The sequence below is a fragment of the Pelodiscus sinensis genome, chromosome 3 (assembly GCF_049634645.1).
Source record: "Pelodiscus sinensis isolate JC-2024 chromosome 3, ASM4963464v1, whole genome shotgun sequence".
Lineage (NCBI taxonomy): Eukaryota > Metazoa > Chordata > Testudines > Trionychidae > Pelodiscus > Pelodiscus sinensis.
Window position 1 is genome coordinate 116713410 of NC_134713.1, and position 13926 is coordinate 116727335.

Genomic DNA, 13926 nt, shown 5'->3' on the forward strand with positions numbered 1-13926 from the left:
CTAGGTTTCATGGTAAACTTATCCTCCATTGACACTCTACCCCTCTGAAGTCAGTGGAGTTTTGCATTGATGTGAATGCGGCCAGGATTTCCCCCTAGAATTATAACATCTAGCATTTGCTCTAACAACCAGAATCCCTGAATCCCTTTTCATCGCCAAAGAAAGGAGACACTGGAACTCAAGTTTACTTGTGCAGGAATTCTGGTTCAATACTTTATATATTATCATTAAGAGGAGGCAATAGAACTTCAAGTCAAGCCATCTGTCTCCCAAAATTCTCAAGCAGGTCAGAGACAGTGGTCAGTGGGTTGGATCCAACCCACTGAGTCCTTGGATCCAGCTCACCCTGCCAGGACCCTGAGGCAGGCTCTCTGCTTGCCACAGCTCCCCAGGCTGTTCAAAACGCTTGGCTGCTCCCTCCATGTGCCTCTCTGTGCTGGGCACTAGGGGAGGAGACTTTGTGTGCAGCCCAATCACTGCAGCTTCCATTGTCTGGCACACAGAGGGAGCAGACAGCCATTCTGAGTAGTCTGAGGCTCTGGAAGGCAAAGAACCTGCCTCGGGGTCCTACTTGGCTGCTGATCAGGAGCCACCTAGGTAAGCACCTCCCAGCCAGAGCCTGCCTCTCCACGATTCCCAATCCCAAGTCACCACCCAAACCCTCTGCACCCCACCCAGCTCATAACTCGCTCCCAGGCCTTGTACCCCCTCTTGCAGCCCTATGAGAGGTCAGAATCCTCTCATGCACCCATACCTCCTGCCAGACCCTGCACCCCAAACCCTTGCTCTGGGTCACAACCCCCCCTCACCCAAACTCCCTCTCAGACCCCACACTGTTTCCTGCACCCCTGCCCTCTACCTAGGCCCCCGTCTGCACCAAATCTGTTTCCTAGAGCTTGCACCCCCTCCACAGAACAGTGCGGCCCTTGACCACTTCCCAAAATCTTGGAGTGCCACCCCCATCAAAAATTATTGCCCACCCCTGACTTAGAGAAATACCCAGGGCTAGATTCACAAGGGGGACTAAATGCCTAACCGTCACCACACAGCAGGGGTGGGGGAAGAGTGTCCAGTTTTCTGCAGTTAGAAGATTGGCAACCCTAACCAAAGCCCCACATCCAAGAGCACCATGGCAGCAGGGGAGTGGGGTGTCACACGAAGGATCTGTCCATCATAGGGGAGTGCGGTAAATTCCTCCAAATCCGTGAGCAGCGAGAACAGGCTAAAGTGGGCAGCAGAGACAACCGCTATAGGCTGAGTATAGGTGAGCTTGCTCTCCCACACTCCATTCCCTGTGGCTCCCCCCATGCCCCAGGCTAGGATAGACACTGTACTGCCATAACTAAGAATTGTTCAGTTCTGAATGGCACTTAAGTGCCTGAACACGGAAACGATTACATTTTGCTCAGCATCCCCACCCCTGCACAAAGAATGTTTTCATGCGTTGCTTATGCCCCTCAACTTGCTGGCTTTTGCGGATCCGATGATTAGGTGCCTAACTCTCACCATGCTGTACATAGGGATCCTGGGATCCTAACTCAGGACCGTGGATTCCTCTAGGCAGCAGGGTGCCTGGAAAATAGGCATTGCAGCCCCTGAGTCTCCCTGGTGGACATATCCTGAGCTCTGTAAATTGAAATGTGTGTTTTTTAATTAAGAACTATAGAGGGTGTAAACCAACATAGCTCCATTGATCCCAAACTCAAATACTGAGCCTCTGTATTGCTGGCATCACACATTGTATCATTTTGTAATGCTATAGGTATATCCACTGGAGTTATCCAATCCACTCTCCCCCCCCAGTTGTTCCAGAACAACTGACAGTTTGATACTACTGCAATTTTCTCACTGTGTGAATGCTAACAACCCTGTGCCCAGCTAAATGGAGCTAGCTTGTTTTTATAGACCAGGGCTGTGTACAGCTCACCCCTCACATCAAACTCCTCCAGAGACCACCCTGTTAAGTCTTAATTCCCCAGCAAATAAAGAGGGAGCTTAGTTCTGTTAGCCACAAACTTGGTGGATTGCCCTTCTTCCACTCACAAACAAGGCTGACATCATGCGGCTAACTCATCTGAATACTGCTTTTGGTGGAACAGCAGAGCTTGTAATAAGTACGAGAATCTCAGCAGGATGGCTGCAGGCATTCAGTCTTTCATCAGTGGTGGGGAGACGGGAAACTAGCACTTCAGCACTGCATCTATTTTGTTCAGTGGTGGGATGAACTGAGAGCTCAGTGCTTTTCACGCAGATAGTTTATGCCTGGGAGACAAAGATGAGTCTTATGACAGTTTTAAAAATTGCTTTTTCACTGTCAACTGATCTGCATAGGCAGTATTTGCCTTATTAGCCTCCAACGTCAACCCACATTTCTGTAGGGGACTTGTGCACTGCTGAGATCTGCCCTGTGTGGGAAGGTCTGACTGAATTTCCCTGATGGCCAGTTGCAGCATCCCATGGCTATTCTGGATGGGCTCACAATTCCCAATTTGCCACTCGAACTACATTTGATCACAAACAAGAAAAGTGCTGGATAGGGAAGCCAGGACATACTAGGAGCTTGTACTGTTTAAAGGCTGCCATTTTCTCCAGTCCTCAATGGTGGCTGTGTTTCAGTACCAATGGGAGTTTTACCTAAGTAAGGACGTGGGCTAGATCCACAAAGGGACTTTAGGCATTGCAGTGTCTAACTCTGACATGCTATGTCACCCCATGAAATTCATTCCCTTGAGTTAGGTACCCAGGTTCCTCGTACAATCCATGGGGAAAGTGAGGTGCCTACAAAAGGCACTCTCAGAAGCCAGCAGACTGAGCAGGGAGAGACCTAAGTTCCCACATGAAACAGAGGAAAGCAGCAAGGCTTAGGGCCCAGATTCATGCAGGAACATAGAGGCCCGTCAACGGGATGGGGAGTGGGAGGGGGAGAGGAAGGGATAAAGCGAGCAGTTGCCTGGGGGACTGTTGATCCAGGATGGCGACTTTTGCTGGTACTGCAGCAGTGGTGGCACCTGGAGCCAGAGGCCCTTTAAATCGCCATTGGAGCACCAGGTCTTGTGCTCCAGGTGACTCTTAGGGATGCCTGGGGAGGTAGGGGTGCCACACTGCAGGCAGTGCTGAGGGAAGGGGGACATAGTCTGAGCAGCACTGAGGGCTACCTGCCTGGCCCTGCCTCTTTCACCTGATGCCGTATTCCTTCTAAGAGCATGGAACCGATTCTGCCCCCTCCTTGCCCAGGGGCCTGGCAAGGCTGTTGGCTCCTTTAGGTGCATAGGCACCTAACTCCCATTGATGTGGGTGCCAAAAGGCCAAGTGGGGATTTGAAACGAGGTGTCCCACAGCCTAGATGTGTGCACTAGCCACACCCACAGATCGTTAGTCTTGGTTAGCGGGGTTCTGAGCACATCTGCTAGATCAGCCCCTGCTGGGGAGACAGACCGAGAATACCTACTTTTAGAGTCCCTCTAGCACTCAGACTAAGCCAAGTCCCTGAGCTGTTTATTAATTGTGGGGCAGCATCAGTATGTGGGAAGTTTTGTTCACCCCTGCTAGTGAAGAGTTAACCATTTAGAACATTTTAAATGCCTCTAGAGTTCGGCAGCAACTGAGCGGAGGCTTCAAGGGTCTCAGTGGTGTCTTAATGTTGGATTTAGGTACCAGAAGAGACAATTAATACTTTCGTTAATTTGGTCCTGTAAGAATTGGCTCATCTGGTCTGATCCTGTCATATGCTTCCAGTGGACATTGAGGACACTCAGCATCTGGCAAGACTGGGCTCATAGTTTTTAATGTTCATTTACACTTTGAAATCTTTTAGATGCAAGCTTCTGTGTAGGGCCCTCATACAGCGGAGCACTAATGTTAAGCAGATGAGTAGGTCACTGAGTTCAATAAAACTACTCTCAGGCAATCCCATGTAAAGTTAAGCACGCGTTGAGTGCTTTTCTGAATCAGGCTAAGCATTAGTAATAGAAATGTAGCCATATTAGTCTGGTGCAGCTGAAACAAAAGACAGGACTATGTAGCACTTTAAAGACTAACAAGATGGTTTATTAGGTGATGAGCTTTCGTGGGCCAGACCATGGCATTAGTTATTAATTTAAAAATGACGATTGTTATTCTGAGTGAAACAAGATTGAGGTACTGGATAAACAACGAACATTATCGACAGTGTATATTCATTTTGCTGGTCATATATGCTGTCTGGTCAGCTGGTGTTTCCAGAACAAAAATTCACTCCAGGTGTCTGGCAGCCAGCTTAGCAAGTACTTTGTAATCAGTACTGAAGAATGAGACTAGCTTATAGACTATGCAATTATTTGTTTCTTCGCGTGTTTTCTAATAAGATTGCAGCTGTTTTCAGAGATTGTGACCTTATTCCATGCAGAATGTCTCTGATTACTGCCACCATGAGGCATGTATTGTAGCTCTGATTGGACACTCTGTTAAATATCGATGATAAAGCCAGCCAGTTTGTTTTGTTTTTTTACACAAGAAAAAAAGGGCTACGATATTTTCCATTTCTTTAGACTGCTTTTGTTCCAGTCTTAAGATAGTTCTGTCACCTAGTCAGGGAGAGAACAGAATACATGCTTTTAAAGGATAGAGTACTAGGGATTTTTTTCATCTCCAGTAATCTATCACATTGATGCCATTGCTCTTCTATTTTTGCTTCCTTCTGTCCTTTCCTCTTTCCTTAATATAACAGGCCTGGCTCGCTACTTGACACCCCCCGTATAATTCCATCAACATCCATGGAGTAACCATGGCATTAAAGGTGCCTACCTTCTTTCATAATACTATTAGTAGCCTGCATGCCTTCTTAGGCCAATATCATGGTACAGGTATTTTGGCAATATTATCATATGTCAGAGAAGCTTGTTGGAGAAGTCTGAATGGCTTTGCTTTTTTCTTGCTGTAGGATTCCCTGTGCTTTTTGTTACTTTTTGTGGCACCCAGAACATTCATCTTTTTTTCTTACTACTGCCAGTTAGTTAAAAATGAGCTTTTTTTAATTCATTGGGCTTTCAAAAATGATATTTTTATCAAGAGTGTTTTACAGTATTTATACTATGGCATAAATATTTTTGCAAGTACACCATCAACCAGATTGCATCTCCCCCTCACTGTGACTTCCGTGAAAGTTCTCTACATTCCTGTGAATTTAGTGGTGCCTTTCTATTGCTTTCTAGGTCTCCTGATACAGATACACAAATACCAGACACATGCCCCGCAGCTTTCAGAGTAATGCAGCACAATTTACACTCAGCAATTTAGATGCAAGTGTCAGTTGAGGGAGCTCATACCCCAAACAAAATAGAAGGAAAGATTAATGCAGACAAGCGTTGGCCCTGATTCAATAAATCATCTCTGTTCAGGATGGCTCGTATGCATGTGCGTAAGTGCTGTCCAGAATCAGGCCTCTTGTCTATAATAGGAAAACCTATAATCACTTTTCTGCACCAGTGCAACTCAATCTGTGCTGCTAACAATGCAAGATGCAGTATAGACAGAATTCAAGCATCTTTACAATTGTGTCATCTGGCCTTTTATTTATTTTATTTATTTTTTAGTTTTTAACTGTGAGGACTTGGGGGCTCTATTTGCAAACATTATGGATTCTAGCTGATATTGCAAAGTTATTCTAAAGTTATTTGGAAATTCCTGCATCATGGATAGCTTATGTATACATACCATCATTGGCAATCCCTCAGTTAGAGGATAATCTCTAGCACTGATTTACAAGTGCATCCTGAGATGATTCTGACTCAGGAGGCTGATTCTGGAACCGCAACTTCACCTGCAGTAGGAATAGACATTTCCTGACAGACCAGCAACCTCCTGGGAGAAAGCTTTTTTTCCCCCCTTCCTTCTCTCTCTCTCTTTCCATCTTCAATGGCAAGGCGCTTTTCTTCAAAGTGGACCACTGACTAATGGAGGATGTGGCACCACTGGGGTCATTTAGCGGCTTGCTCCTCCCAGCTTGTGATGTCCACATCACTTTTTTTTGAGATATGCTTTCCATGTGATTTTGCAGCATTTCCTCTGACCACCACAGGATCTCAGATCATGGGTGAGCTGAGAAGAGAGGACTTGTTATGGGAGATGAGAGACTGGCATCTGCATTCAATGTCCAGCACAGCAGAAATGGTGCATGATGATTATTGCTTCAATGCAGGTGACATTGGCTTCAATGAGGATTCTGGTGTTAATGCATCCTTCTCCCACTTGATGTGAATGGTCTTCTGGAGGCAACATTGAGGTGCTGTCAATAGGTCACCTGGGTTTTGCAACCAAAAAGGAGCGTAGGAGTAGCAACTGTCTTGTACACCTGGATCTCGGTGTCCTGCAGGGTCTGTAAAAACATGCCAGAGCAATTTCCCAAAGAAAGCTCATATGCACTGGATCCTGTGCTGGATCTCTACATCAATTTTTGCATTTGGAGAAAATTGGCTACCCAGGTAGTAAAAGAGTCCAAAGTCTGTCCCTCGATGGTGATTTGTGGTGGGTCACGTGCAAGGCCTGGAGCAGGCGGATAGAGCACTTTAGTCTTCTCAGTATTGAGAGTGAGAGTGCTAGGCTTTAGTAAACTAGTGCAAAAAATGCCAGGCTGGACTGCAGTGTGTGAGAGGATGGCAAAGTCATCAGCATGCTGAAGCTCAGTAATGGACTCTGGGGACTTTAGACTTTGGGGAGGTGGTCTTTAATGAGGACCAGAATGATTGCTAAACAGATGAAGAACAGAGCTGGGACAATAATGCATTCTTGCTGCACCCCGGTTTTCATGCCAAAAAGGTCTATATGCATACCACCATCGTGAGGAGGTCCTACAGGAAGTACTCCAGACTTGGGACAATGGATAGTGCTTAGCTTTAACAGTTATGCTTTGACCACATGGTAAGCTATGCTAACGAGTAATTGCATCTTAGGGGAAGCCCATTTTACTGTACCTCTCTGTGGGGACAGGTTTTCTTGAGAAGTGAAAAGATACAAAAATATAGTACCAAAATTCAAGATGCTAGGAGAGAGAGGTATCTAACCAAATACAAAGTGCTTCACAGAAGAGCTGTGGGTGTGACTGCAGAAGTTTAGGCAGGATGTAGGTAAGGCACGGATCAAAGTCAGAGGGGATGAACTCAGGGGAGAAAACATGTTTCAGTACATAAACCATGCTGTGCAACAAAAGGACCTTGACAGCCTAGAGGGTCCTGGCTCCAGCCCAAAGAATGAGTAGCAAAGAAACTGAGATATAGACATAAATGTAAGCTTTATTATTTTGTATATATCTGTTTATGTCTCATACTGCCAAAGAGCAATAGCAGGTTAGTCTCTGGGCAAAGTGTCTGTGCCCACTGCTTACTTTACATTTACCACAGGCTACCTGAGAGAGTTAAACTGTAAATCAGAAGGCTCACACTTTTGTAGCCATTCTTGGAGAGGGAGAGGGTGTATTTAAGCGACTGTGGAGCTTGAAGGGTCACCTTTGAGCTCTTGGTTAGGCAACTGGATAGTATGTTCTAGCTCTCAGGAGAGGATGCCACATAATGGCTCTGGTCAGTTTGAGAAGTGTAAAACATGCTGTGCCCAATGGCTCGGTGCCTTAATAGCAGGCTAGGAAGTGGATGAGGGAGGATGCATAACAGGGAGACAGGCTAGAACTCAAGTCACTTACACTGGGGAAATCACCTTCAACAAATACTTGAGAAAGGAAAAGTTGTGGCACAAAGTACTGCACTGAAGAGGTCTCCGAGGTCCATGAAAGGTTTAGCACTCTTCCTTCACACGACAGACTTTTGCCAGCATAGCTATGTCAGCCAGAGTGTAAAGATGTGTGAATCCTAATCAACATAATTATGATAGCAACAGATCTAGTACAGACACAATTATACCAGCAAAACTGCATTTTTACCAAAATAGTTTATTTCAGTTGTGGGAGATGAAGGAGGGGAACGATACCAATTAAAGTGCTCATTTGTTGGTACAAACTGTGTCTATCCTTGGAGAACTGCCAAAATAGTATGTTGATATTCCTGGACCAGTACTCATACCATAGGCATTGTAGAGATATGTATGTAGAAGGATGTAGATACTCCCTCAAAAGGGACAGTATTATGAAGGTCAGAATTTGGAGCCATGGAGAAGGGGGTTGTGAACACCAAATGCAGCGTTAACCAGAGATGCTCTCCAGAGTTTTCTATTGAAGTTTTATGCCTTTCTAATTCACAGGTTTGTTATTTAGCAAACCCCAAAATTATTACATAGTGTCACAAGTGCTGAAAGAGAAGAAAACTGCAGTGATTTTGAAGTTTGCAATTGAGAACAGAAAAAAAAGGAGGCACCAGAGAAGCACATGGAGCATTAGGGACTTTTGCATGTATTTGAAGAGCTCAACAGTAACTTGACTAGTCTAAGAAGGGGGAAAAAGCCAAAAATGGATGTGTTGCAACTTCCATCCAGTCTGTGACTATTAGACAATGTTTGCAAGAACTGGGAAAAATTCAGGGATCTGAATTATATTGAGCACCTATAAGGGCAGAGGAGAAAAATGATTATGTGAAATTTGTAATTGTTTTGCATGTTGTTGGGGAGAAAGCATTGAATATTTATATCAACTTTAAGTTTGAAGATGAAAGCATGAAGTTAAGTAAAATACAAACTACATTTGAGGAACACTGTATGCCAAACTGGAATGAAATCTTTGGGAGAGACAAATTTTTTACATGCATGCAAAAACTGACAACACCATAAACCAATATGTCTCAGAATTTAGGAAACTCCATAAAACCTGTGACTTTGGTGACCTGACAGAGTCTCTAGTCAGAAATAGAATCATTCGTGGCCTTGAAGACAAGGTGTTAAAAAAGCAAATCCTATGTGAAGGAGACTTAGCTTTAGAAAAATGCTCTCCAAATATTCAGGGCAGCAGAAACGGTGAAAGCACAAGCAAAAAAGCTGAATTTGTGAGAGGGGGTTAACCATGCACTAGAGACTGTTAAAAATTGCCATTGCTGGCTATATTTCAAGGCGTCATGGTGGCGTATTGGGAAAAGTTTTCAATTAGCAATAATCACGCTTCGGATTAACCTCATTGGCTACGATACTGCCACTGTGCAAAGTGCAAAAGAATATAGACAGAACAGATCCAAGCCAGGAATAGAATTTCTCGCTATGAAACTGCTCCTCATGGGAGAAGGCAAAATCCAGCCTTGCCTCCTCTGCCTGAGGCCCCACCCTTGGAGCCAAGCCCGCCCACAGCCAGCCTGATCCTGCCTGGCCATGTGGAGAGTTGGGGCTATTGTGATGCCCCTGGCCTGGCTCTCCACAGCAGCTGGGGAAAGCCATTCTATCCTAACGTGGCCCCATCCCACCCCCCGGCAGCCAGGTTGCAGAGCTGGACTGCCTTCCCCAGGGACCGGGGGGAGCCAGGCTGCCGTGCCACGGTTCCATTCTTCCTCGGATGCTGGGGAGAGCCGGGCTGCTGTGCCATGGTTCCAGCCTTCCCCAGCGGTGGCCCCAGCCTTGGACGGTCAGTCACATTGGCAGTGTTGGGAAGGCTGTGCCTTCCCTTGCCTACATTACTGCCCACCCGTGCTACTGCTAGGGGAAACACTGGCTACAGATAGTCACATGGAAAGTGTGGATCACAGCAGGATCCCAAACAGTGTGTTACCTTTGGGAAGCTGTGTCATAAAGATGAGAAAAATAATCATTTTGCAAAATGCTACAGATCGCAAATGCAGAAAAGTCAAGTGCATTCAGTTAAAGGCAACCTAGTCTTTATGGGTATGTCTACACTACCCCGCTAGTTCGAACTAGCGGGGTAATGTAGGCATACTGCACTTGCAAATGAAGCCCGGGATTTGAATTTCCCGGGCTTCATTTGCATAAGCGGGGAGCCACCATTTTTAAAACCCCGCTGGTTCGAACCCCGTGCAGCGCGGCTACACGGGGCTCGAACTAGGTAGCTCGGACTAGGCTTCCTATTCCGAACTACCGGTACACCTCGTGGAAAGAGGAACGAGATGTACCGGTAGTTCGGAATAGGAAGCCTAGTCCGAACTACCTAGTTCGAGCCCCGTGTAGCCGCGCTGCATGGGGTTCGAACCAGCGGGGTTTTAAAAATGGCGGCTCCCCGCTTATGCAAATGAAGCCCGGGAAATTCAAATCCCGGGCTTCATTTGCAAGTGCGGTATGCCTACATTACCCTCCTAGTTCGAACTAGGAGGGTAGTGTAGACATACCCTATGTTTGTAGAAGATGATAATGTAGAGATGCTTCCTCATAAAGGACAATCTCATAAACATAGGAATTTGAAGAGGTACCATGGAGGTAAGGGGGTTGGGAATACCAACTGGTTGTGTGCAGCACTTTACCAGAGATGCTTGCCAGTTTTTTATTAAAAAATGTATTCCCATTCAATGGTTTGTTATTTCATGAACCACTAAGATTGCTACAGACATGGACTTATGTTTCAGTAGGAAAATGTGGTTTTTATCCTTCTATTCGTCTTGCTCTATTGCTGTTAATGGTAATGGATTTCGTGGTATAGAAAAAGCCCTACATTATTGTTTAATTTTGCTCTGAGCAGGAGTGGGCAACACAGTGGTAAAACCACCAGCACCTACTCAACACCATTACACTATCTTTGCAAGCACCAGTGTTAGTACACTGCTATAACAGCTCTGGTGGGAAATGTATAAAATAAAACTCAATGTAGGCCAGACTAGTGCTGACTTTTTGACAGATTCACCACTTGTTACTCCACATTTGTGCCTGTGTAACTCTGTTGATTTCAATGGATCAAACACACCTAATTAGTCAGACCTTTGGATGTGAAGTAAGCATTTGTGTTCCAGTGTCTGATGAAATCTTACTTTCGGAATTAATGCAAATTGGCTTGTACCTGAAGACTGATGTGTGGATTAAAACCTGGCTGAACTGTAATGATCACAACGGGTAAGGATTAATGGCAAAGTATCAAAATGGGGGAAGGTAGCTAGTTAGAAACAGAGGTATGTGTTAGGTCCAATTTTAAGCAACAATCTTGCAATGGGGTGTATAGGATTGGGACATTATTTAGTCTCTTCATTAATACTTTAGAACAGGGCTACTCAACTTTGGAAGCCCCAGGGACCACAATGATACTCAGCACATGCTGAGGGCCTCAACTTAAGTGTGGTTGCATGTACATGCAAATATATATGCAAATATATGCAAATAGCTTCTTTCACACTGATGGGCATGAATACAGTGAGGAAGGTCAAGTTACAGTGGGGAAAGTCTAAGCTGGATATTAGGAAAAACGATTTCACTAGGAGGGTGGTGAAGCACTGGAATGTGTTACCTAGGGAGGTCGTGAAATCTCCATCCCTAGAGGTTTTTAAGTCTCGGCTTGACAAAGCCCTGGCTGGGATGATTTAGTTGGGATTGGTCCTGGTTTGGGCAGGAGGCTGGACTCGATGACCTCCTGAGGTCTCTTCCAGCCCTATGATTCTATGAATACAAAGATTAAGGCAAGGCTATACAACATACAGGCCCCATGTAAGTCAGTTCTGCTGATATTAATAAAATGCAATATTTACCCAATTTCCACCCATATGACAGCACTTTTAAGGAGCAATGACAGTCCAGGAATTTAACTACTAAAGCACATATCAACATAAGACCATCATATTGACTACTTTTTTGTTTTGGCTCCTACCCGTGGGCCTCAAACAAACAAGCCGCAGGCCGGCCGCATGTTGAGTAGCCCTGCTTTAGAAAAAGGAGTAAATGAAACACATTAATGTAATTTGCAGAAGATAATAAATTGGGAGGAGCTCTCAACCCCAGAAAGTTCAGTTGAATAATACAAATAGGGCCTAGAGATCAGAAACACGAGCAAGAGATAAAATCTGATTCCTCTTGAGACAATACAAGATAATGGATCTTAACAAAAGAGCTCCCCACACAGATTCTCAATGGCAGGTGAAAAACTGAGAAGCACTGAGCTGAACCTGGCTCCTTTCTGAGTAGAATTGTTTATTCTTTCACAAGTTTGTAGAGAAAGCCACAGACAGCTGTCCTGGATTTATATTTAATGGCTCTTGCTACTGCTACAAGAAAGGGCATGTGTTCAAGGAACAGTTTTTCTGTGCAACATCTATTTAAAAGGATGTGCCAGTTTGCCTTGGACAAGTAAATTTGATAGATGTAATTAGTACCTTACAATTCTGTAGTTTTAACTGAAATGGTATTTAAATGGACATTAGGCTTAGAAAGTAACACACTGTGTTAAGATGAATGAAGGAAGTTAGCATCTCTTTTGGGGCCTAATCCAAAATCCATTGAAGTAAGCAGGTATTTTCCCATTTACTATAGTAGGCTTTGGGTCAGGTCTTCAATGTTTTTGTTTCTGTCTGGTTGGCTGTAGAATCAAGCAAATGACCTGTCTATCAATTGTATCGGGAAGCTTATTTTCACAGCCAGAAGTGCTAAAATGTCTATTTACAAAAAAAATCTGGAGAACAGAACAAAATCTGCATTTTTCATGGATTTGTCTGCAGTCTATTTTATTTTTTGTTGATTACAGTGAAAAATCTCCAATGCTTTACACAGAGCTGGAAATGTCTTGATTTTCCAGAATCAGTTGCTACAGTAGTATAATGCTTACTTCTACTCCTGGAAAAATTGGTTGTGTATGAAAAGTGGACCCACGAATTTTTTTTTTGTGTGGGTCAAGGGCATAAATTATCTGAAAGCTACAGCTTCAGGGATGCTAGTGGATATTCTGAAAAAAACAATCAAGCAGAGGTAATAAACACTAATTGTTCAGAGATCTGGCAGAGGTTACCTTGACATTTCTCTGTAACGCCATTCTGTTCCATCAAATAAAATAGGATATCTCATGGTGAATTATGGTATTTTCTATAATGACTATGCAGCAATACTATATTTCCACTCAATGTAAGAAATATTATAATTCTGGTCCTGATTCAAAGCTCATGAAACACAAGAGGCTTTCCATCAGTTTTAACAGGAATTAGAATGCGCTCTCTATGAGCTAACGTGAGAAAAGGGAGCTTCCTAGTGTAGGTATTTTTGTTTATTTCTTTAGTTTTGCAAAAGTTTCTGTCAGTGCCTATTCTGTGTTGTGAGCAAGACTGTCACAGAGTGGCTGGCTTCATTAAGGAGAGTTGAAGCCAGTGCCACCTGTGATACACTTAAGTTACCTCCCTAGTGGAGAGACTGAAGAATGTCATATGATGAAATCAGGCCTTTCAAGTATAGGCAAGTAAGGCAATATGAGGAGCAGGTAGCACTGAATTCTCTCCCCAGAGAGAGACCCCAGGAAGCCCTGAGAGTTGCTGTTCACTTGAGAACAAAGGGCTGCATGAGTATTCTGGATTCTTAGTAGGGTTGCCATCTTTGAAATGCCAAAAAATGGTACCTCTTCCTTCACAGGGCAAGTCTGGCACAATCCCAAGGCAATTCCACAACCTCCCCCTCAACAGTCACTGATAGCATCTAATGAAAGAACACATACCGACAACATTTTCTTAGCTTGGTCACGTTTCTTCAAGCTACTTTGCTTGTCTCCATCTTCACTGAGATTATTTTTGTCCAAACTACATTGATTCTATATTTTAACTCTATATTTAAATGTTAACGTTTCTGAACTTTGTACATAAAAAAACCCCATTGATTCTACTTCTAGAATTTGTATTGGGCATTTGATTCTGCCATTTCCAGCAATTTATTATTTTTAATAGCATTATCGCAGCATCTATAACTGGACACAGCATCTTTTAACATCAGATATTTCAGAATAGAATGATAATAATGCAAAACTTTAGATTCAAACAACCTTCCCACCCCGAGCAGTTATTTAAATTATTTTTCTGACAACTGACAAATCCATTAAAAACAGCTAGACCAGTCAAATAGTGG

The 13926-nt window shown here is 44.0% G+C and overlaps 1 long non-coding RNA gene and 1 other non-coding gene across 3 annotated transcripts in view; both read right to left on the minus strand.

The window, feature by feature from the left end:
- LOC112544035 (uncharacterized) overlaps positions 1-13926 on the minus strand; it is a 395246-nt gene that overhangs the window by 39342 nt on the left and 341978 nt on the right. The window lies entirely within an intron of this gene.
- On the minus strand, positions 8977-9115 carry LOC112544037 (U4 spliceosomal RNA). Its single transcript, XR_003087351.2, has one exon. It is a non-coding gene; the product is annotated as a U4 spliceosomal RNA (small nuclear RNA).